This window comes from Vulpes vulpes, chromosome 6 (genome assembly GCF_048418805.1).
Source record: "Vulpes vulpes isolate BD-2025 chromosome 6, VulVul3, whole genome shotgun sequence".
Classification (NCBI taxonomy): Eukaryota; Metazoa; Chordata; class Mammalia; order Carnivora; family Canidae; genus Vulpes; species Vulpes vulpes.
The window spans coordinates 109,393,275-109,417,611 of NC_132785.1; the positions used below are offsets into that span (position 1 = coordinate 109,393,275).

Below are 24,337 nucleotides of genomic sequence, written 5' to 3' on the forward strand. Positions count from 1 at the left end.
TCCACTGTTGATGGGAATGCAAGCTGGTGTAGCCACTCTGGAAAATAGTATGAGGGGTCCTCAAAAAGCTAAAAATAGAGCTACCCTACAACTCAGCAATTGCACTACTAGGTATTTACCGAAAGATACAAATACAGTGATCCAAAGGAACATCTGTACCCCAGTGTTTATAGCAGCAATGTTCACAATAGCCAAACTGTGGAAAGAGCCTAGATGTCCATTGACAGTGGATGGATAAATAAGGTGTGTGTGTGTGTGTGTGTGTGTGTGTGTGTGTGTGTGTGTGTTGGAATATTATTCAGCCATCAAAAAAAAAGAAATCTTGCCATTTGCAACAACAAAGATGGACCTAGAAAGTATTATGCTAGACCAAATAAGGCAGTCAGAGAAAGACAGTTATATGATTTCACTCATATATGGAATTTAAGAAACAAAACAGAGGATCATAGGGGAGCGGAAGGAAAATTAAAACAAGACAAAATCAGAGAGGGAGACAAACCATAGCAAACAAACTGAGGGTTGCTGGAGGGGAGGTGGTGGGAGGGATGGGGTAACTGCATGATGGACATTAAGGAGGGCATGTTATGTAATGAGCACTGGGTGTTACATACAACTGATGAATCATGAAAGGGTTGCAGAAGGGGTGGTGGGTGGGGGAATGGGGTGACTGAGTGATGGGCATTAAGGAGGGCACCTGATGGGATGAGCACTGGGTGTTATACTATATGTTGGCAAATTGAACTTAAAAATTTTTTTTAAAAAGTATGAATCATGAACACTAACTCTGAAACTAATAATACATTATATGTTAATTGAATTTGAATAAAATAAATTTTAAAAATAAATTTTTAAAAAATGTACTACCAAGAAAGTAAAAAGACAACCTATAGAATAAAAGAAAATATTTGCAAATTATATATCTGGCAAGGGACTTAACTCTAGAATATGTACAGGTTTTGTACAGGTCAACAATAAAAAGACAACCCTGTTTTAAAAATGAGTGAAGAATTTGGGTATTCCTCCAAAGAAGATATTCTTGCAGAGTGAAGTAGTGGCTACAACATGGATGGAACTTAGAGAAACGTAGAGCCAGTCACAGAAGACCACATATTCAATGATTCTATCTGTGAAATGTCCAGACAAGCAAATCCACAGAGACAGAAAGTAGATCAGTAGTTGCCTGGGGCTGGGTGGGGAGGAAGTGCTTTGGGGACCAATAGGCACAGGGTTTCTTTTTGGAGTAATGAAAGTGTTCTAAAATGAGATTGCGGGGATGGTTCCACTAAAGACCACTTGAAGTGGGTAAATTTTATTAGTGTATAAATTAGATCTCAGATCTCATCTTAAAAAAGTTAATAGTTGATATCTAAAAAGTAAAACAACAACAACAAAAAAGCCTGGAGTGTAAGCAGTGAAATTGTGTTTGCTTCTTAGATGGCCAGATTTTTAGTAAGTACTTATTTAATGCCCCAGCTCATTAATTTGGCAAATATTTGACTGAGTGTACCATAAGGTTGTAAGTAGAAAGATGCCTGCGCCCAGCTCTGCCCCTGGTCTTTTGTGTTTCCAAGTAAGGTGATGTGGGGGTGGGGGGGTGGCAGCAGCTGTCCCTGGCCTGGCCTTTCTGGCTTTTCTCCCTGTTTGGAAAGGTGTCAGGCTCCAGAGTATTTCTGTTGCTTTAGTCAGCACAGAGCAGGAGGACCTTAACTATAGTTTCAGAAAAGCCTTAAGCTTCACCTCGTGCTCCAAATCCAAAATAGAGCAGCTGAGAATGGGGCTAGCTGTGCCACCAATTGCTTCTCTCCCATTGTTAATCTCCCTGACTCTGCCGTCCCCAGGCACCCCTCCCTTCACACTGTCATGCTGCCCACTTGTGATACAACCGAACAAGTGGTTTGGCTTTGAAAGGTGATTCTTAGAGACACCTCAAGTGACCCAACTTGCCGGGGCGCTCTTGATGTTTGTTGCCATGGGGCACCAGGGCTCTCCAGCTAAGTCCCCTTGCCAGTCAGTCCTGGCCTGAAGAGGAGGTAACCTCTACAGACTCCCCCTGAGATTCTGGCCTCACTGGAAGGGTCTCCAGGGAGAGAAACATCTCGTTACTAGGTGCAGCCGGTGAGAAACCTCCAGTACTTTTTGGCTCTCAGAAAAGAGTTTATGCTCTGGCATTTGGATTATTAAATCACTTTTAAAGCATGGCACAGCTGCCCTTACGACAGTTATGTGTATTAATGCACTGTATGCTTTGTTCTGTCATTACCTGGTCAAGATGTTATAACTTATTTGAAATTTCATCCATCTTGGGGTACCCAGCTGGCTCAGTGAGCAGAGCACGCAACTCTTGATCTCGGGATTGTGAGTTCAAGCCCCATGTTAGGTGTAGAAATCGCTTTTTAAAAATTTAAAAATCTTTTAAAACCTTAAAAAATAATAAAATTTCATTCATTTCTTTCACAAATCCTGGATTTTATGCACCTCCTGCCCACAAAATGAGTCACTTTTCAGTCTGTAGGTACTTTTTTCAGAGAGTCCTGGAATTAAAACTCATCATGATGTCTCCCTGTTCCCAAATTGATGAAGTTATTAGCATACTAAGACATTCATTACATCTACAAAAAAATACTCCCTAATAGCGTGTGGACAAAGAAATCCACTGGACATTGGTGGGTGGGGGTATCAGCGCTTGGTAGCATGTGAGTTACTGTCACACTGCCCCTGCTCCTGGTGCTTACAGAGCGTAAGGAAAGCCGCCTCTCCCTCTTGGGCTCTCCCCTCTTGCTGTAGGAAGGAGGAGTAGCAGGAAATGGAATCTGCCCCGGTCATGGGATTTTTGAAAGAAACAAAGCATGATCTGATGAGGAGCAGGTTAATCCTGCTATTTCATTTCCCTTTCAGAGAGGGCGGGGGCAGGATTGTGATATGAAGTATTTGGTTTCACATCTGTTCCAGGAATTATCCTCGGCATAGATCCATTTTTCTTTTAAGCATCCTAAAGCATCCCAGGGAGCTCCTCCTCCTGTGCACCCTTCCCACCCCCACAGTCAATTTCATGGCCACAGAGCAGCTGACAGACTCCCAGAAAGATCATCTTGTCATTGTTACAGGAGGGATCTAAGTCCTGGAGGTCCAAATTTCTGTGGGTCAGTACTATCAATTTTGTGTCTGCCCTCCACAAAGGGTTTGGAATAAGAAGGAAGCAGCATACCAGCAATGTGGTATAATGGAAAGAGGACCAATTTAAAAATCAGAGGAACTGCCTCTCATCTCAGCTTTGCTACTATTTGTATGATCTTAGCAAGTCACCAAACCTTGTTGGGGTCAGGACCCTCATCTGCAAAATCACAGCAGTGTCTTCCAGGGTGTTCTGCAAAATGCAAGTCTTCAAAGTCAAATAAATTTGAGAAATACTATGCATGGTATATATTTGTACATTAAAGTCTCTGAGAAGTCTGTCAATAAAGAAACTTGTTTTTCACCCAGCGTTTCTTGAACTTGTCTAACACTAGAACTCCTTTTCCTATAATGCTGATCAACACCTTGACACGTTGAGAAATGAAGTAGAAATCTATAACCTGGCACAAGCCATGTTCGCCAACCTCAGGTGAAACTAACTTTTCAATTTCCCAGTCTCATTCATGGAGAAAAAAAAGAAACATAATTTCATATGTGGCGAGATGACTTCTGGTTTTTAAAACTGAACTTAAGAGCCAAAGCAATTATTCAGACCAACACAACTTCCACCTTTCAGACATTTAGCGTGTTCTTAGGGCCTTTGGGGGTGTGGTAGGAATTTCCTACAAATAATCCATTGTGTTCAGCACACTGTTAGGTTTTCATAAGAAATAACTAAATAAATCACAAGATACCTACCCTGAATTCAGAGACTAAGCATATATACAAGGAAAAATAGAATTCCAGATTTTAGAGTGAGGCAAAGAATGATTACAAATTTTATTTTGAGAAATGTTAGTTTATATTATTAATTAAATATCTACTGAGAAGATGCATAGAGAAAAAGGGATTCAAGGCAGTAATGTAAGTAAAACATGAGAGAAAATTCAAGAAACAACTGGATCAAGGGCCAAGTGGGAGATATATGAGGGAAAAAATGTGGAAATAGGATCAGGCAAAGAAGTACTCTTAGTTCCTTGAAAAGTCAGTCACTAGGTTATAAATATTGAGACTGAAATTAAGTTTTGGCTAAGATGAATTTTAGCCAGGCAATCCTAACATTAGTAAAAAAAAAAAGGATGGCTAATAATATATCTTGTTAAGGAATAAGTAAGGATGGTTTACTTAATCACTCAGTTCGGGAACTATCACCCACGTATTTAAAGTATGGGTCTTTAATAATACTGAGTTTTTGGTAATGTTGGCTTTTTTCCTTTCTCACCCTCTGGTAACTCCTTAGTCACTTTTATAAAGCTCTTCATCCTTTGCTTACTTGTAAATTTTCATTCTCTGGAATCCTGTCTTTGGTACTGTCTCATGGTTCCAGCTGCCCTCTGTATTTGACCTGTACTAATTCCAGGACTATACCTTCAGCCAGGGCTGTCACATACGGCTTCCCAGAATGCTTGTGCACCGCACAATACTGGGGGTACTGTGCTATAGACACAGAACATGTACACAGTGGCCCAGATTTCTCTCTGGATCCATATATCTCGGCTGCCTCTAGACATCTCTCCTGAGTGGCTCACATTCCTCCAAAACCCAGCACAAACCCGTGTCCTATCTCCCTTATTGCCACTGCCTTAATTCAGACTTGTAGCACTTTTGTTTGAACTACTGCAGCATTTTCCATACGGATGTCTTCACCCTCAGTCTCATCCTGCGTTTATCCTCCAACCTGGCTCTTCAAGTGATCTGCTAAATACAGTTAAAATTATGATGCTTCGGGACACCTGGGTGGCTCAGTGGTTGAGCGTCTGCCTTTGGCTCAGGGCGTGATCCTGGAGTCCCGGGATCGAGTTCTGCATCGGGCTCCCTGCATGGAGCCTGCTTCTCTCTCTGCCTGTGTCTTTGCCTCTCTCTGTGTGTCTCTTATGAATAAATAAATAAAATCTTTTTAAAAAAAATTATGATGTTTCCCCACTACAAAGGCTTCAGAAGCTCCCTTTGAAATGCAGTGGGTAACCAAAGCCCTTCACAGTCTTCTCTCTTCTCTATGTGTATTTTTCACCACTCCCCCAAAAGGAACCTCTATATTCCAGTCTTTCTAAACTATTTGCCACATTGTCTCAATCCCCCATACCATTGTATGCATTGTTCCTTCATTCATGGAAATCCACTCTCTTTTTTGGCTAACACTGGCCCATGCTTTGCCTCCAGATCTTGTCATTTCGAAAATCCTTCACTGACCACAGTGCTCACTTTCACGTCTTACCATCCTTTAGCACATCTTTACCTCCTGTAGCATCCTTTGCTTTCCTCTATCATAGGATTGCTAAAATACGTTATTTTCTTTTACTTGTTTGCCTCTACCACTAGATTATAAACTACTGGGGCAAGGGGGATCAGGAATTAATGTCACCCACCTCTCTGTCACCAATGCTTTTCGCAGGGCTGGTCATGAGGTGGGTATTCAGTAAGTGGATGTGGGATGAAAGAGCAATTTCTGTTGCTACTATAAGATTTAACCTTCACCAAGTCAGTTTCTGGACAGTGTTAAGATTAACCATACTATGTTTATATCCTATAAATTATGGGGTTTTAAATAACTCTTTCTATACTTCTGTATTTTGGACTTAGTGGAAACAGTAACTCCATGCCATTTTTGCTGTTAACTTTTCCCTGGTATTCAGGGGCTATATTCCTTCGCCCAGAAACTTATGTGGGGGAGGGGGAAGTAAGCCCATAATTGAGTACCTATCTTTATTAAGCTAAAGATGTTAAATCTACCACTTACTGTTAAAAAGATATGGAGATTTGAATAGACATCTTCTGGAATTGACTCAGTAGCAGACTAGGGTGTATGTGCCCATACTTCACGAAATGACCGTTTTTGGAATGTACTTGTTTGCTTACACCTACTTTTCATTCACCTCCAGCACAGCCCTCATCAAAAATAAAAACATAAAATAAAAACTAAAATCAAGCATCTTTTAACTGAAATTTATTTGTTCATTTGTTTAGAGTAGCATCTTGAGTTCTGGGAGATAACAGTAATAGACAGATATTCAGTAGGTTTCTATTTATTGGTGAACTTATGCTACCATTATTGCTTCTAGAATTCCCTAACAGCATTAGATTTTTCCTCAGTGACTCATCATTGTGGAAATGTATAAAAATCACCTTTTAGGGCAGCCCGGATGGCTCAGTGGTTTAGCTCCACCTTCGGCCCAGGGCCTGATCCTGGAGACCCAGGATTGAGTCCCACATCGGGCTCCCTGCATGGAGCCTGCTTCTCCCTCTGCCTGTGTCTCCACCTCTCTCTCTCTCTCTGTGTCTCTCATGAATCAATCAAATATTTTTTTTTAAATTACCTTTTACCAAAAATACACAAATCAAGATCCTTTGCAAGGCCTACTAAATCCTATTTAATAGTGGTAGAGAGTTGAAGTATGTATTTTTAAACAGTGATTTCTGATGCCCTCACCACCCGTGATACCACTTCCAGCTAAAACCGTTTCTCTTCTTGGGCAATAGGCCCTCACAGTCCAGGCAGAGAAGTTAAGTCCTGGATGACTGAACAGAACATTGTGGAATGATGAGAGAATGAGAATAACTAGTGCTTTCTATACTCATTGCAACTTATAGCCATTTTCCTAATGTTGATGGAAAGTGATAACTGATGGCCTCATCACCATCAATAAACAATATATGACCCACTGTGAGAAGAGAGCTCTGTTGACTAAAACACGATGCATTCTGAAATGTGTTCAGATTTTTTTTTTTTTTAGATTTATTTATTTTAGAGAGTATGTGTGCATGCGGCAGAGAGGGAGAGAGAATCTTACTCAGGCTCCACACCAAGCACAGAGCCCAGTGTGAGGCTCGATCCCACAACTCGGAGGTCATGAGCCAAGCCAAAACCAAGTTGGACACTTAACTGATTGCACCACCCAGGTCCCCCAAGATGTTTATTTTTTAAACAAATAACTTTTCTTAGCTGAATCAAATACTCAATCACAGGTATGTTTAATATATTAGTTTTGTGTCTTCCTGCTTCCAGGATTTACTGTCTAGAAACAAAAGAGGCAGTTTTGGAGATGATCAAATACAACATTTTTTAATGCTATAAACCTATTAAATTATAGAAGAAGAAAATTTCACCTTCTAAAAAAATCCATGCTATAATCACATTTTTTTTTGTACAATCCACAAAAAAAGGAAAGTTCAGACTTATAGTCTGAGATATGTTCCTTTCAATTGAATGCACAAATAAAATAAAAATCTATATTTGTACAGATTAACCAATGACAACTTAATATGAAATCTTCCGTGTACTTTACAACCAGGATAATTCAGAATTGATATAATCTTTACAAGTCCCAGTGTTATTGAGACACTTAAATGCAGTATTTTATATATTTTTCCAAGTATGGGCACACCATTTCTTTGTGTGTTATCTCCCCACTAAAAATGAGGGAATTGGACAGGATGCTATCAAACAATCTACTCGTTTGAGAAAAGGAAAAAACGAAATACCTCTATAGCTATATTATAGGAGGTAGAGAAATGATAGAGAAGTGGGGTCTCCAATAAGGTAGCTGGTTGTAGCCAACATAGCTTGGTCTAGAACCATCAGATAGGGCTGTTGAACAAATGAAATTTACTTTCCACATCTTCTACAGTGCCAGTCAGTTGGTAGGTTTTACTCATTTGTGGATTTTCAGAGTCCTTATAAAACCACTACTAGGATGTAAGGGCTTAATTCCACCCCTTGATCTCACAACACCATGGGCCAGACCCTTTGAATTCTAAAAGTTAGTGACATCTCCTTCCTTCTGATTTTACTTTCACAGGCTTCTGGGATATCAGTTTTAAAAGCCTAGTCAACAGATTAGAAAAATCATTCAAGTTAAATTTTTATTAGAAAAAAATACTTCACAAATATCCTTTCCTATAAAAATATAAATGTGAACATCTGTTGCTGGTGAAGAATAGCAGAGGGGGTGGGGCAGAGAACTTGAAAGATTTGTGTGATATGGATATGCTGCCCTATGACTAAATTGATTTTCTAGTGGTTCTGTTAAACAATTAGGATCAATACTATTTCCAAAGTCATCAAAACTCATTAAAGGAATTGGCCAAGACTCTTACAGAACCATTAGGATAAAAGTCTCTTTGACAACAGATCGGTTGGGTTTTTTAAAAATGTTTTTACCTATCACTTGAAAGAATAAAGATAGAAATAGCAAATATATAAGGTGACACAATACAGCAGGAAAAATCGTGGACTCAGGTTCTATTACTATACCTACTGCTTAGTAACTGTTATCTGAAACAAGTAGTTAACTTCTCTAGGTCAGTTTTGTCATCTGTAAAATGGAAATAATATTAATTTAGAAATATATATATTGAATGCCTGAATTTTGCCCGGCACCTGACTTCCGATAGCTGCCGTGTCTTCTTCATGGGGTTGCTGTGAAAACTGGATGACATCTTGCATGTGAGAATGTTGTGGTGTATTTTACTATCAAATGATACCTAGAGCAGTCTAGACCTCCAGTCATCAAAGACTTATTTTTGGCCAAAAAAATAAAAATAAAAATTAAGTTACAACTGGTTCATTTGCAGCAAGGTTTGAAGCAAAGAAAAATTTGGCCTGAACCCCAATTAATTGAAAGTTCAATAGCTACAATATTCTTTGCCCAAGTATTCCAGTTAATACAGGTTTTTCTTTGTTGGTATGAGGTCATTGGTGGTTAGTAGTTATCTATCACACTATAAAATACGTAACACATTTTGCCCCCAAACTTGTGGCTTAAAACAAAAAACATTTGTTATATCACACTTTCTGTGGCTCAGGCATCCTGGCTTAGCTGCATACCTCTGGCACAAGGTCTCCTGATGAGGTTGTAGGCAAGCTATTGGCCGGGAGCTGGGAGCTCATCCGAAGGCTCACCTGGGAAATCTACTTCCAATTCACTCACAAGATTGTTGGCAGGCCTCTTTCCACTTGGGTCACTTCAGAGGCCTTCTGTTATGGGCTAAAGTGTGTCCCGCAAATGCATATGTTGAAGTCTTAACCTCCATTACCTCAGAATGTGACTGTATTTGGACATAGGGCCTTTAAAGTGGTGACTGAGTTAAGAGAAGGCTCTTACGATGGCCCTAATCCAACACACCTGGAATCCTTATAGGAAGAGGAAAGTTGAACACACAAGACACACCAGGAACGTCTGCCTACACAGAGAAAAGACTCTGTGAGGATACAGGGAAAAGACAGCCATCTATAAATAAGGAGAAAAGTCTCAGAAGGAACCAAACTTGCTGACACCTTGATCTTAGACATCTAGCCTCCTGAACTATAAGAAAGTAAATTTCTGTTGCTTAAGCCACCCAGTGTGGTATTTGGTTTTAACAGCCCTAGCACACTAATATAGCCACCTTACAACATGGCAGCTGCCTCCCCTGAGCAAGCAATACATGAGAAAGTGAGAAAGCACCCATACAGAAGCCACAATCTTTTTATAAATTAATCTTGGAGGTGATACCCCATAACTTTAGCTGTATTCTCTATGTTAGAAGTGAGTCAGTAAGTCCAGTCTGCCATACTCAAGAGAGGGTTTCAAAGGGCACGGATAGCAGGAAGTGGAAGTCACAGGAGGCCATCTTAAAGGCTGCCTACCACACTAGTTCAGATTTGCTTTTAATAAAGTAAAAATTTAAAGTTAACAGATGGAGAAACTGGCCTATTTTACATGTGTAGATTCAACATCCTCAATAACATGGGCACCCTCGCTGATAGAACGTATAGGCTACACTACCATTCTGTGAAGCTAAGATTGTTCTGATCTGGAAAATAGGAAATTTTGACCTTTAGGACAAGGTTTTCTAGGGGTGAATAAAAGATCGTTTTATGAACAAGATTGAAGAGAAATGGTACAGTGAATCCAGTCTGTGTCTAATACAGTGATGCCCAACCAGGGATGCATATTAAGTAAGGGAGTACGTAGGGGGATAAGCAGGAAAGAGGAGGGAAGATATCATGAGTTTTAAAAAAGCATGGTCACACTATCATATAATCTTAGTAGGAAAAGTGAGAAGAAACAGCTTTTATAAAACCAAGTACAGAAACTAAAACTGAACAGAATCTTCTTGACTGATAGAACATAGGTCATAAAGAGTCGAGAAACTGGTCTAATCTTTCTTTTACTGTTAATAGGCAAGAAGAGGGATAAGGGATAGCAGGTTAGAGGTGGGCATTCTGTGAGCCGTAGTAAATACCCAGAGAGATGGTACATTTTAGAAAATCCGATGAGGAGTGAAAAATGATTATTGGGCTCCATGGATTGGTTTGGAAGGAAAATATAAACTAACAGACATATTCAGGAGCCTTTCAAGAGGTAATAGGAGGAACTCTATAAGAGGAGGATGGGTGATAGTTGAACCTGAGCTTTAGTTCAAAGGATCCAAAGGACATCTGCTCTGTGGTGATTGCAAGTGGACATCTGATTCCTCGGTAAGTATGCTGGGATTCCAGTAGCTTTAGTCTCTAAAATTAGTAGCATTGTCAGCTTGATTGTCTCGTGTTTTTCTAACGATCAGAGTCTATGTGGCAAAGCTGTCATTATTCCCAAGCACAGCCAGACTTCTTTTCACCAGCAGCTCTCCTTTTGGCCTCTTAAATGTTGCTAACATGAGGTTAAACTCTTGCTTTACCTTCCAAAACATTCTAAGAGCTATTGCTTGTGATAACACCTCCAAATACTGAGCTTCAATAATTTGGCTCCTGCTTCACTGGAACTCCCCCTTGGGTGGCCCTTTGTTTTAAGAGAGGAAGAAGCTGTTTCCTGTTATCTCCTGGTTGCACGATAACAAGATGACAGACTGATTCTAGGTCTCTTTCAGTTTTCCTTACACAAAACTGTGGAACTAGAGTGGGACAGTACGGGGGTCTCACAAGGTGACCCTCACTAATAAGGTGCCTTTGGATTTGTATAGTAATTCTATGGATAACTTAAAGAATTCCCCTGAAGTAGATGTTTATGTTGGTCTGGAACAGTTTCTGAGATATATTGTTAAATAAAAGATAGCCAAAAAACCAACTGAAAGTTACATTCCCATTTGTATAAAAAGTGGAGTGTGCATAGGCTGCTCTAAGAAGGACACACACACACACACCAAGAACGAGTGGGGTAGAAGATGCTTTTAACTCTATACTATTGTGTCATTTGATTTTTATTAATTTGTGCATAGATTGCTTTTTTTGGAGTTAGGAAGCGATTTTAAAAATGCCTTTATTTTTCAGTTATTCATAGAATTTTTTTTAATTCCAGTGTTAACATACAGTGATTCAACAATTCTATACATTACTCTGCTCATCATAAGTGTACTCTTAATCCCTTCCCCTATTTCAACTATCACACCACCTACCTCGCCTCTGGGAACCTCCCCAGTTCTTTGTATGTAAGAGTCTGGGTTTTTTAATTTGTCTCTTTTTTTCTTTATTCATTTGTTTTGTTTCTTAAATCCATATGAGTGAAATCATATGGTATTTGTCTCTCTGATTTATTTCACTTAGCATTATGCCCTCTAGATCCACCCATGGTGTTGCAAATGCAAGATTTCATTCTTCTTTATGGCTGAGTAATATTCCTGTGTGTGTGTGTGTGTGTGTGTGTGTGCGCGCGCGTGTGCAATGCATCTTTATTCATCTATCAATGGACATTTGGGTTGCTACCATATTTTGGCTATTTTAAATACTGCAACTGGGACGCCTGGGTGGCTCAGTGGTTGAGTGTTTGCCTTCAGCTCAGGGCGTGATACTGGAGTCCCGGGATCAAGTCCCACATCGGGCTTCCTGCATGGAGCCTGCTTCCCCCTCTGCCTATGTCTCTGTCTCTCTCTCATGAATAAATAAATAAAATCTTTTTTAAAAAATAAATACTGCAATAAACATAGGGGTACATTTATCTTTTCAAATTAGTATTTTTGTTTTCTTTGGGTAAATACCCAGTAGTGGAATTACTGGATCATATGGTAGTTCTATTTTTAATTTTTGAGGAACCTCCATACTGTTTTCCAGAGTGGCTGTACCAGTTTGCATTCCCATCAACAGTGCACAGTGGTTTCTTTTTCTCCACATCCTTGTCAACACTTGTGTCTTTGTTTTTGATTTTAGACATCCTGACAGGTATGAGGTGATAGCTCATTATAGTTTTGATTTGCATTTCCCTGATGGTAAGTGAGGTTAAGCATCTTTTCATGTGTCTGTTGGCCATCTGTATGTCTTCTTTTTTTTTCTTTTTTTTTTTTTAAATTTTTATTTATTTATGATAGTCACAGAGAGAGAGAGGCAGAGACACAGGCAGAGGGAGAAGCAGGCTCCATGCACCGGGAGCCCGATGTGGGATTCGATCCCGAGTCTCCAGGATCGTGCCCTGGGCCAAAGGCAGGCGCCAAACCGCTGCGCCACCCAGGGATCCCCTGTATGTCTTCTTTAGAGAAATGTCTGCTTGCGTCTTCTGCCCATTTTTAATTGCATTAGTTTTTTTCATGTTGCATTGTGTAAATTCTTTATACATTTTGGATGTTAACCCCTTGCCAGATTTATCATTTGCAAATATCTTCTCCCAGTCAGTAGGTTGTCTTTAAAAAAAAAAAAAAAAGATTTTATTTATTTATGAGAGAGGCAGAGACACAGGCAGAGGGAGAAGCAGGCTCCATACAGGGAGCCCGATGTGGGACTCGATCCAGGGTCTCCAGGATCACGCCCTGGGCAGAAGGCGGTGCCAAACCACTAAGCCACCCAGGCTGCCCTGTAGGTTGTCTCTTTGTTTTGTTTCCTTTGCTGTGCAGAAGCTTTTTATTTTGATATAGTCCCAATAGTTTTTTTTTAAGATTTTATTTATTTATTCATGATAGACATAGAGAGAGAGAGAGAGAGAGAGAGAGAGGCAGAGACACAGGCAGAGGGAGAAGCAGGCTCCATGCCAGGAGCCTGACGTGGGACTTGATCCCGGGACTCCAGGATCACACCCTGGGCCAAAGGCAGGCGCTAAATCGCTGAGCCACCCAGGGATCCCCCAATAGTTTATTTTTGCTTTTGTTTCCCTTGCCATCTAGAAGAACCCTTCTATAGCCGGTGTTAGAGAAGCTACTGCCTGTGCTCTCTTCCAGGATTTTTATCGTTTCAGGTCTCACATTTAGATATTTAATCCATTTTGGTTTGTTTTTGTGTATGATGTGAGAAAGTGGTTCGGTTTCATTCTTTTGCATGTAGCTGTCCAGTTTTTCCAACACCATTTGTTGAAGAGATTGGCTTTTTTTCCCCATGGCGTATTCTTGCCTCCTTTGTCATAGATTAACTAACCATATAATCGTGGGTTTATTTCTGGGTTTTCTATTCTATTCTGTTCTATTGATCTATGTGTCTGTTTTTGTGCCAGCACCATACCATTTTGATTACTATAGCTTTGTAGTATTTCTTGAAATCTAGAATTGTGATACTCCAGTTTTGTTCTTCTTTTTCAACATTGCTGTGGCCATTCAAGGTCTTTTGTGGTTCTATACAAATTTTTTGTTTTGTTTTGTTTTAAGATTTATTTATTTATTCATTAGAGACAGAGAGAGGCAGAAACACAGGCAGAGGGAAAAGCAGGCTCCATGCAGGGGACCTGATGTGGGACTCGATCCAGATTCCAGGATCACACTCTGAACTTAAGGCAGACACCCAACTGCTGAGCCACCCAGGTGTCTCTCATATAAGTTTTAGAATTATTTGTCTTAGTTCTGTGAAAAATTTTATTGGCATTTTGATAGAGACTGCATTAAGTGTATATAGATTGCTTTGGGTAGTTTGGACATTTTAACGATACTGGCTTTTCCAGTCCATGAGCATGGAATGTCTTTCCATTTCTTTGTGTCATCAATTTCTTTCATCAATGTGGTAAAGTTTACAGAGTACAGGTTTTTCACCTCTTGGGTTAAGTTTATTCTTAGATATCTTATTATTTTTGGTACAGTTGTAAATGGGATTGTTTTCTTAATTTTTCTTTCTGCTGCTTCATTATTTGTATATAGGATATGCATGGATTACTTTTAATATAACACAAATAAAAAGTTTTTAAAGAAACTTCAATGAAGAAATGAAATTTGAAGTTCCCACATAAAGCCTTTGAACTCATGCTACGTTCTCTCACGTGGTTGCCTGAGTTTTCCAGTTCTCTCTTCTTGTTGCAGTTTGAAAACTCATGACAGCAGGAGCTGCTAGCCATTGAGCACCTGCCCTACCCCGAGTGCTGGGGTTTTTACATGGAATTTCTTCACTTAATCATCACAGCAATCACATGAGGATGTTTCTTCCTGCCTCATTTTTTAGCTGAGACTTGTATATTCCTTCCTCTGGTACTTTTTAGAAGATGGAGAGGACATAGTTCCAAGATAGGTTTTTCTGCCAAATGCCTGACTTTGCTTCACCAAAGACCAGAGTGACCCTTCTTCTGAGGGTTACATTGGTCAATTCTGCCCTTGAGTTTTTTTCTTCTGTTTGTATTTCCTTTCTCTGGGCTTATTATTTTATTCACATTTAGAACTTCAGCTTCATTCTAATTCTGACATGAGAGTTTCCATCAGTGGTACCCAGAATCCATTAGAGTAACAAATCCCATCTCAGACACCTAAGAAAAAGGGTGCATCTGTTGACTCACATGATTAGAATTAGGAGGGCTCCAAGAGCTAAGTGTGGTAGGATCCTTCCTTTTCTCCATCCCTTTCTGCCTCATGTTCCTTCTTTCCATGTTTCTCCATTTCTTTCCATGTTCCTTCATTTCTTTTCACAACTCCATAAAAGTACCTCTTTCCTTCTTCTGTGATTTCTTCCATGTAGCAGATCAGATGGAGGCATATAGTTTGAGGAGCTCCAGCCTTATTCTTTCCAGCTTAATGACCACCTAGTTAAAAATGTATTTCTATGTTAGTATATAGAAACAATAAGCCCCCCAAGGAAGGGCTGTGATTGTCTTGGCTTGGATGTCATGACCAACTCTTATCGCAGAAGCTGTGGCCCTGGGGATGGGGACTGGCCAGGTCAGGATCACCTGCCAACTTTTGTGATCAAGAGAGAATGAGACTCTCTTAACTATAGAGAACAAACTGAAGGTTACCAGAGGGGAGATGGGGGGGGGGGGTGAAGTAGGTGAAGGGGATTAAGGAGTGTACTTGTCTCAATGAGTGCTAGATAATATATGAAATCATTGAATCACTATATTGTACACCTGAAACTAATATAACACCGTGTGCCTACTATCCTGAAATTTAAAAGAAAAAAGAGGGTATGGTACTGACATTTGTAGTCTGGCCATAATCATCTGGTTGAAATAGAGCAAGTTGGGAGCACTTTTCCAAAGGAATTTAAAGGAGCTGAAACCACAAACAGATAGGAAGGGATGTTAGAAGACAAAAACAGTAGATTTCCCCTACTTTCAACCCATAATTTCTTTACAACTATGGAAATACAGAGTTAAATAAGACAATGTGTGCAATAAATACTTCATATAATACCTACAGCTGAATAAACAGAGCAATATCTATTATTATTGACTTTTTAAATTGCAGCAAAATATACTTAATGCAGAATTTACCACTTTCACCATTTTTAATGTACAGTTCAGTGGATTAAGTACACTCCTATTTTTCTGCAACCATCACTACCATCCATCTCCAGAAGTTTTTTTTTTATAAAATAAAACTCTACCAATTCCCCATTCTCCTTCCCCCCACCTCCTGGCAACCACCATTCTCTTTTCTGTCTCTATGATTTTGACTATTCTAGATATCACATATCAGTGGAATCATGTGGTATTTCTCTTTTTGTGACTAGCTTAGCATCATGTCTTCAAGGATCAGCCATGTTGTGGCTGAATTTCCTTCCTATAAATATCAGAATTTCCTTCCTATAAAGCTGAATAGTACTCTATTATATGTATATACCACATTTTATTTATTAATTCATCTGTCAATGGATACTTGATTTGCTTCCACCTTTAGACTATTGTGAGTAATGTCGCTGTGAACATAGGTATATATCTGGTTAAGTCTGTTTCAGTTTTTGTAGATGTATATCCAGAAATAGAGTTACTGAATTGTATAGTAATTCTATTTTTAATTTTGTGGAGAACTGCTCTATTGTTTTCCATAGCATCTGCACCATATTACATTCCTACCAACAGTGCCCAAGGGCTCCCTTTCTCCATATCTTTGCCAACACTTTTTCTTCCTCCTCCCCTTCTTCTTCCTCTTGTTCCTCTTCCTCCTCTTCCTCCTCCTCCTGTCCCTCCTCCTCCTCTTCTTCTTTCTTCTTTCTTCTTCTTTTTTGATAATAGCCATTCTAATGGGTGAAGTGGTGCTAAGTTCAAGTTAAACCCTGGTAACTAGGCTAATACGGGTGTCTGTCAATACAGAGCACCCAGTGTTATGGATGAGTGGGACAGACAACACTTAATGTTTTAAAAGTCAAATTTGACATGATGGCTGAACATTAAAACTCAGGAAAGTCTTCTCAAAGCCAGGGAGGAGTTCAAGTCAAATGCAGTTATCCATATAGAGTTACCTGTTAAAGCTATGGGTGGATAAATTCTCTGAGGGAAAGAATGTTAAAAAATGAGCAGCAGAGTCAAAGAAGAAAAAGGATACAGTGGAACTGCCCAGGGAAGCAGCCTTAAGAGGCACTGGATATTTCAGAATCTCAGAGACCCACATAGTGGGGAGGAAGAGTCAAGAGAGGATCAATGATTGATGAACTAAGATGATATTTTTTAATTGCCTGTGATTGCAGTTTTGTTAAATTGAATCATTTTCATGTGAATACTACCCTTTCGAGTCCTTTATAATTTTCAGAATGCTTGCATATGGATTACCTTATTTAACTCTTAATCCATGAAATACATGAGTTATTATTACCATAATACAAGAAAGAAACTGAAACAAAGGGAGACTGAGGTTTTGCTAAAGTTATTGCTTGGTACCTCTCATTTTCCCAAGGTGATCAGTTTGCATAAAGCTGAAGGCAGATGATGCCAAGGCAAAGTGGGCATCATAGTAGATTCCCCTCAGACAAATCATCCCTAGCAGCTTGTCATCCCTAACATGGGCACTTTCACTCAGTACCTCTGGAAGCAATATCTACTGGCCCCTCTGAGGTCTAAGGAGTCTGATTTCCTAGACTCTAGAGTAGTAGTTTGTGAACTATGAGGTCATGACCCAACAGTGGGTCATTAAATCAATTAGTGGGTCATGACCAGGCTCACCAGGGCCAGTGGTGCATATGTCTTCCCAATGCTGTGAACTTTCAGGAACTTCATCATGTTGGTTACTGAACGTGGCTGTAGTGGAAATCAGCCAACACCACAAAGCTGGGGCCTTTGTTTGTTTCACCACAGAGAACCAGTTGTTAAACATTTACTAGCATACCATTGATCATAACCATCATTTCTTCCTCTTCCTTCCCACCCTCCTGCAATGGAACAGAATAGAAGAAAAAGAAAAAATAACGAGGGTCAATCTGTTAGTAAGAATTATTTTGTGAGGCTTCTGTTTAAATCAACAATACATGAATATGTATGTATTCATAGAAGATATATTTTTTTACTAAAAATAAGCTTAAAAATCAATTTCTAGGGTCCTTTCATTTACCTTTCTCAAGTAATTGAAAGTGCTGTTCTGCTGCTTTTTCGGCAAAGAACCTCTAGTATCTAGCACCCTTTTTTTTTTTAATTTTTATTTATTTATGATAGTCACAGAGAGAGAAAGAGAGAGGCAGAGACACAGGCAGAGGGAGAAGCAGGCTCCATGCACCAGCAGCCTGACGTGGGATTCGATCCCGGGTCTCCAGGATCGCGCCCTGGGCCAAAGGCAGGCGCTAAACCGCTGTGCCACCCAGGGATCCCTCTAGCACCCTTTTTTAATGGATGCTATATCTAATAGTGGGAGGAATGAGACTGAATTTGCATCAGGCTGGAAATTATTATTCTAGAATAGCAAAATCCCTCTGCATATCAGTTCTTTTGAACTCGGAGCTATATAAAAAATCTATTTTTTAGACCCCACCAAAGTTTTTTTCATTGAGTATGAATTTGTCCTATGCTCAGAAAACACTAATCATTATTATTAAATCCCAAAGATTAGAAGGCCAATAAATAGCAGAAATCAGATTTAAGCACACAGCCTTGTTTACTCTCTACCATTTTTCCTTATGAGAACTTACTGTAAAGAAAGTAAATCTTTTTAAGAAAGTAAACAAACTCTTTGTAAATCATTTTCCTTTTGATGATTTAGTGAATTGTTTTATAAATCCAGATTTTATATATACATCTATTTACATTATATACAAACATTTTATATATAAACATTTTATATATAAACATACATATGTATGAATATCCCAGATAGGCTTAAGTGGATTATACTTCAAAACTAGATAATTCCATCTAGATAGATCATGGGATTAGATCTGAAGAACTTTGATTTAGATCAGCTTTGTAATTTTTAAATTTTCATAAAAGGGAAGTTATTAAATATCCTCATGCAAAAAAAAAAAAAAAAACCTTCAACTCTGCAAACATATTAAATGGTCTGCCCTTAACCATCAAAATGTTGTTATAAAAAGAAACATTTTTCACTGAGTGGCATTTGAAAGTCATCCAGATAGATTTCTCTCTATTCCATAATGTAGTTCTATCTTGCCCATTTTATTGCTTTGTTGTAATAAAATGAAGCAGAATTAAGGGGAACATGGCTTTACAGGTTTATAGTTCTTGAGTTAAATATACCTCCAGAAATGAGTTATAGGATGTTTTTCTTAGAAGAATTCAGCTTACTGTATATATGACTTCAGTTCTTTACAGTAGAATTGCTTCAAATCGTGTTTTGTTAAAACTATCCTACACTTAATTTGCAAGTAGACAGTAAATCTCTCCCATAGTTGGACACTTGACTCAGGCTGCAATTAGCGTCTAAGAGTTAAACCCAGTGCCTGTATTGTTCATAGAAATGGAGAAGGTTTTCTGGAAGGGCCTGAGCACTTGGGGTGCTGCTGTGGTCAGCCAGCTCGCTCCCTTGTCCCCTGTGGCCACACTCCAGAGCTACTCAGACACTGCCTCTGTTCTGAAGAAACCCCTTGCAGCTGTGCCCGGCGCCTTCATGTCACCAGGCCGGGTTTCAGGAAATGGATCTGATGCTCTTGTGCCTATGTGGTTCATTCCTACATATTGGAGCTGTGCCCAGGAAGGTGAAGGGCCAGCAGGTTGGCCCTCGCTCCCCAGCTGTCCCTTTCTCCTAATGTCACTCAGGATATAAATAGTGATTCATTCACTCTCTTATCAAACCAGAACGCTGCCAGAAGATACTATCAGGGCCACTCTGATCAGCTGGAAAAGGCCTTAGGGACACGTCTAAGAGGCATAGTGTACAAAGCCTTTGCATTTAGATGATTTTTAAACATTAAGTTTTTAATTTTATTTCTCCTATTCGCTTCAGACCTGGGAGGGAGAAAAATAACTCCAGTTACATGTTCATGTTTGTTTGGGGTCTGGACCTTCTTGAGTGGCAGGGAGGTCATAATGCATTCTCTGTTTTTTTCTGATCTGGAAAAGCCAAGAGTCAGATGATCTCATTGAAAATGTGCTTCCCTTTCCTCCAGACATCTGATGGGTGGTAGGAGCACTGATCTGAAGTGTGGATTGCTGCGTATACCACCAGGCTGTGTGTTTACAGAAGCCAAGTTTGTATTGTTAGTTGGAAATCTTCTGCTACCCATAGGGAGCACTACTACTGATCATTTCCCACATCAGACAATCCAGTATTTACCAAGGAGCCCCATGTAAACATGTACATGGCAAAATGCTGGGAGCTCGGGTCATGTGCAGATTGGTAAAATGTGGTCTTTGCACTTAAAAGAGTGTATCCATGGGACATGAGCAACATGTGTAAGGCAAAGCCCCCCGACTGCCACCACCTGCCCTCGGAAAATATATAAGAAACGACGATTTGGGTATTTTGGGAAAGTGTGTCAACCATTCCTCTTAGGGAACATATTGCTCAAAGGGAGCATAGACAATCTATTCCCTCAGCAGTTTTGCAGACTTCCCTACTTCTCGTGCACTTCCCCTGGGCAGATGTTGATTGCATTGTTGAAAATGTTTTTATTTGCTATATTACAGTAGCACCAGCCAGTTATTTAATATTATGCTAATAGGAGAACAGTAGGCTGACAAATTGAGTTTGTTGAACTCTGATAGTTGCCAAACCAGTACAATGTATTTTACAGGTGCTTCAAGATTTCTAAGGGTAATTCTGATAATATTTTATGATTAGTTGCTTGTTGACTTTAAAACTAACCTAATAAGATATAATTTCATTTATTTGATAAATGCCAAGTGAGTATATAAATAGTATGAGCCATAGGCATTTCAAAAAAAAGAAGAAGAAAGAATTTCCAGGTCAGGACATCAAAGCAAAAAAGAAGATGGACAACTTCAGTAACTGGTTTTTCAAAATCCTTCCAAAAAAGAGATCATAGCCACAGAGGCAATAAGGGGAAAAATACAGTAACATTGTTATCCTGTCTATTGTTCCTGCCCTCATAACCCCAGAACTGAGTCAGCAGGCAGGAGTGGAGATCCAAGCAGCTCTGGACCAGAATTATGGCAGGTGTCAGGGACAACAGGTGGAGCGCCTAATTGGAGACCCTTCACATAAAGATAGGACTCCAAAGGGCTGTATTCTCCATGTAAGGTCAACCAGAAATAAACCCTTCTTTCCCACTTTTATCTCTACCTCTTTTGGCACTGAAAGAAAATTGCCTGTCTTGAACCTTTGTGTGCTGATTGAGATGGAATAGGGGACTCTCCCCTGATCATTTATAACCACAAATTGGTCCTTGCATAACCTTGGGCATGAATTCATATTCCCTAGGTACTCTGAAAAACCTCAAACTGAGAATTTAATCTAAGGCGATCCTAAGCTAATAGTGGCCCCAGGAGCCTAGTAGAATCAAATGTATATTTTTCCTGGCAGTATGTTCCGTCAACTCAAATCTCAAATAATTCTTACAGATAAAGGTCTAAGAACTGTGACATCACAGTTTAAAATCACAAAACAAATAAGGAAGCATGGCACCATAAGTGAAAGTCAGCAAAATAACAGGTACCATATTAGACCCACAAAGACTAAGGTACTGAAATTACCAGACATACAATAAAGAATAAATTTTCTCATGTGTTCAGAGAAATTAAAGGAGGGAGTGAAAGTATGAATAAAATCAATATTAAAATTATGACTAAGAGATTTAAAAAAGAACTATGTAGTACTTCAGAATTGCAAAGATACAGTAAAAAAAATCAATAGAGGATTTAACTGCATGTTAGATCAAGCTGAAAAATATTTAATTCAAGATATATTTAAAGAAATTATGTGAACTGCAGGTCAGAAAGAAAAAGTGATGAAAAACCTAATGAGAAGGCCCGATAGATATTTAAATAGTTCTGGAAAGAAAAAATGAGACAAGGACAGTATTTGAAGGGATAATGGGAAAACAAAATATTTCTAAACTAATGGAAGATACACCAGCTATAGTGAATCACAAGAAATCCACATCTAGACACTTCACACAGAAACTTTGGAATACTAAAGTCAAAAGATGTTAAATTTAAGCACCTAGAGGCAAAGGAAGGTTTTCCAAAGGAATGCCAGTTTGATCAACAATGTACTTCCCAACAGCAGTAGTGGAAGCCAAACTACAATGTGATGTTGCCACCGATGAAAAAAAATTAATAAGCAGAAATGTATTTTAAGCAAAAATGTCTTTCAAGGATGATGATGGAATAAAGGTGTTTTCCAACATGTAAAACCCAGACGAAGCTGGCATCAGTATACCTTCACAAAGGGAAAGATTCTAAAGCATATATCTCAAACAGAGGAAGGTGTGATACCAGGAAACAGTCTGAGATGCAAACACTGAATCATGAGCAAAGAATGTATAAAAACAAACATAATAATAAAGTAATAATGTTCTTGTGGAGTTAAAAAAGAGGGAGAAAGGGATGCCGAGGTGGCTCAGCGGTTGAGCCTCTGCTTTGGCTTAGGGTGTGATCCTGGAGTCCTGGGATCGAGTCCCACATCGGGCTCTCTGAATGGGTCCTGCTTCTCCCTCTGCCTGTGTCTTTGCCTCTCTCTCTCTCTGTGTCTCTCATGAATAAATAAATTTCTTAAAAAAGAGGGAGATAAAAATATGCAACACCAACATCATGTCAATCAAAGCAGAGGGTATGATCAGAATCAAGGAATCTCAATCTTGAACAGTGAAAAGGTGAAAATAATGATTAATTTCAGCTTTACATAGCATATACAAATGCAAAAATAAATAGTGTAGCAACTAAAAGAATAGAAATTATAAAACTTGAAGGAGGAAAAGGAAACAAGAGTTTGGACAAATAGAAAGCACAGCTTTTAAGGGCGCCTGGGGGGCTCAGTCGGTTAAGCTTCTGACTCTTGACTTCAGCTCAGGTCGTGATCTCGAGTCCCCACTCAGTGGGGAATCTGCTTGAAGATTCTTTCCCTGTGCCCCTCTAAAATAAATACATCTTTAAAGGGAAAACACAACTGAAGACTGGAAATAAAAATATATATATTTGTAATTACAAAAATGTGAGTGGACTGATGTACCAGTTAAAGTGAGTCATTCAGTCAAGTACTTAGCACAAAAGACCAAATATTGCATGATTCCACTCATATGAAAGTCTAGAATAGGCAAATCTCTAGAGACAGAAAATCGATTAGTGGTTGCCTAGTGGTAGAGGACAAGATGTGGAAGGGTGATGGCTAAGGGTTTTGGGGTTTCATCTTCTTTCAGTGAAAATGTTGTAGAATTGATTGTGGTGGTGTATGCACAACTCCAAATATACTACTAGCCACTGGATTATACACATTAAATGGTACAGTATGTGGCTTATATCTCAATAAAGTTTTGTGTTTTTTTTAAATCAATAAACAGTAAACTCAATAAGAAAATAAGCAAAGGCCTTGTCCATGCATTTCACAGAAGAAAAACATGTATGCATAATAGATACTTGAAAAGAGGCTCAACCCCATTCCTAACTGGGAAAAGGCTAATTAAAACCACAGTAGGGTGCAGCCCGGGTGGCTCGGCGGTTTGGCCCTGCCTTCAGCCCAGGGCCTGGTCCTGGAGACCCAGGATCGAGTCCCATGTCGGGCTCCCTGCATGGAGCCTGCTTCTCCCTCCGCCTGTCTCTCTGTCTCTCAGTTTCTCATGAGCAAATAAATAAGATCTTTTAAAAAATAAAATAAAAAATAAAACCACAGTAGGACACCGTTGTACAATCAGTGGACTAGCAAATATTTTAAACTCAGGCAATACCCCTTCTCCACATGTAGGGGAGGTAGAGACACAGGGGAAGCTCATCCACTGCCCTGGGGGTGGGGGGAATTGGTACAACTGCTTTGGAATGTAAAATGGCATTATTTTTAGAGAGCTGAAGATGCAAGTGGCCATGACCCAGCAGTTACAGGCCTAAGTATATAACTGAAGAAGTTCTCCCAGTTGTGTGCTGAGATCACGTATAATAATAGTTAGAGCAGCACTGTAAAATCAAAAACCACAAAATTGTAAAAACAAAACATAATATTTAGAGTTAGGAATGTACGTAGTAAATAAACCTATTTTTTAAAAGTGAACAAGGGAAAGATAAACACACAATTCAGGACAGTGGAAAGGGGAAGGCAGTGGGAGGGCCTCACAGGGGACACAGGGTAACCGTAACTAACGTCCTGGTTTTAACCCCGGGTGGTGGGATATAGGTGTACATTGTGGGGATGGGGACGGGTACAAGGCAGAGTGTATTCTGACAACAGAATTCAACAAAGATCTGGACAAACTCAGAAGCATACACAGCGGTTTTTCCATGGAGTTCGACTCTGAATGCTAATAATGCTGAGCTTCAGTTTCTAGAAGAGGCTAACCTATTCAGCATTTTATACTTAAGAAGCAAAAAAGATAAAATGTTCTCAAAGAAAGAAAGAAACTTGAGTACCCAAAAAAGCAGCAGCTTCAGAACAGGAGCGTGTTTGAAAGGTTTCCAGCAAAAGTGGTTAGCTTCATTTACTTGGCCACAACTTCTTTAGTCTTCAGTAACACTAACTAAACCAGACGTTG

The 24,337-nt window shown here is 39.4% G+C and overlaps 1 protein-coding gene across 49 annotated transcripts in view; it reads left to right on the forward strand.

Moving 5' to 3' along the window:
• Positions 1-24,337, forward strand: part of TTLL5 (tubulin tyrosine ligase like 5) — a 267,856-nt gene that overhangs the window by 241,496 nt on the left and 2,023 nt on the right. The window lies entirely within an intron of this gene.